This window comes from Charadrius vociferus, unplaced genomic scaffold, assembly GCF_000708025.1.
Source record: "Charadrius vociferus isolate BGI_N301 unplaced genomic scaffold, ASM70802v2 scaffold398, whole genome shotgun sequence".
Lineage (NCBI taxonomy): Eukaryota > Metazoa > Chordata > Aves > Charadriiformes > Charadriidae > Charadrius > Charadrius vociferus.
The window spans coordinates 303,157-305,011 of NW_009649571.1; positions in this window are offsets into that span (position 1 = coordinate 303,157).

Here is a 1,855-nt window from a genome sequence, read left to right on the forward strand (position 1 = left end):
ACAGTCCTGCTTTCAATAATAATAATAATAATAATAATAATAATAATAATAATAATAATAATAATAATAATAATAATAATGTATTAGTGATCTCAGCAAAAGACTGTTTGTGGGGTGTTCTTTGGCACAAAGCTGCCAGCTAGCAGAGCTCTCAGCATGGCCCTGCCGGGCAGCTCTACTCTCTGCGCTGCCATGGTCCTGGCAGGCAAACAGGGGACAGGTACCTTGGAAAACTGCAGCCTGGCCTGTGCATCAGGGCTCTGTCTGGCATCTGGGACAGGAGTGGGTCTTGGCAGAAAGGAGCCAGGATTTGGGCTTGGTTCCAAACCTGGCACCTGTGAAACCCCTTTTGGGAACTGAAATCCTGCATGGGGCCTCATGCACCTTCTCCAGGGAGCTGCAGCCCAGCTGGAGTCTTTTGGGGGAATCACCTGGGGATGCACAAGCACAGAGCTGTGAGCAGCACCTGCACCAGGAGCCTTTCCCAGGGGTGCCAAGGTGTTGCCGTGGGGCTGCACCTGCCATGGGGCATGCACTGGGCAACAGCATCCCACACTGGCATAGGACACTGGCCGGAGGACATGCACCCTGCCATGTGCAGTATCCAGCCATGGGGCAGTCACAGGGCATGCACCAGCCACGGGCACCTACCCAGCCACGAGGCGCGCAAATGCTCAGCCCTGCAGCACCCACCCAGCCATGGGATACTCACATGGCCGTGGGGCACCCACTCAGCCACAGGGCACCCACCTTGCTGTGGGGCATGCACCCAGCCATGGGGCACCCTCTCGGATATGGGACATGCCTGAGCCATGAGTCCTCCACTGAGCCATGGGATGCCCACTCACCCAGAGGGCACTCACCTGGCTGTGGGGCACCCATCCAGGCCATGGGGCGTCCACCCAGCCATGGGGCGTCCACCCAGCCATGGGGCACCCACCCAGTCACGGGGTACCCGCCCAGCCATGGGGCACCCACCTGGCCATGGACATGCACCCACCCCCAGGGCACGCACCCACCCCCAGGGCACACACCCAGCCATGGGTCACATCGCTGCCCAGGAGACACAGGGGAAGTGCTGGGAGCGGGCTGTGCCAGCTGCCACGTGCAGCAGGAAGGACCCGCTGTGGGGCCAGGACGAGGCAAAACCGCAGAAAAGAGGAAGCCCTCGAGTGCCCCAGCCCAGCGCCGGCAGCTGCCTGGGCAGACACACACAGGCACCTTGCACGCCGCCACGCCAGCCCTTCCCTGGTAAGTCTGAGCTCTGCACTGCTGGCCACTGTGGGGAGAGGGGCTGAGAAACAGGTTGGCTCTTGGCAATGCCGGAGCAGGGTGTTCCCTTTTGAGCATCCTGAAAATGGGTGCAGCATCCCCGCTACCAGGGGCTGGCTGGCAGAGGGACTCCAAACAGTGGTGTGAGGTGCAGGGAGCTGGCAAAGCTTTCCCAACCCTCTGGATGCCATTTTTTTCTGGAGCCTAAACTTAGCTCATGTATTTTAGCGGGACAGATGGAGCGGGCCAAGGCAGGGAAGGGATTTTTCACAGCAGAGCCGCAGTGGCTGGGGTGGCAAAGCAGGGCACTGCTTTCCGGGAGGCTCCAAAATTGTGGAGGAACCTGCACAGCTCTGGCTGGCAGAGGGGCTCGGGCAGCCAACATGTTTTCAGAGGTTACCTCAAAAGGGAAACTGCCTTTGGCACCAAAAGCCGTGAGCAGCCTACGGACACTGAGCCTTGTGCCTGGGACCGACACTCCCGGGTGGGCTTGAGCTGGCGGCCAGTCCTCAGCCTGGCCAAGCGCCCCCCTCGCTGGCCCCGCCACTGCTCTCTGTTCTCATCAATGCCGCCAGTTAAAACA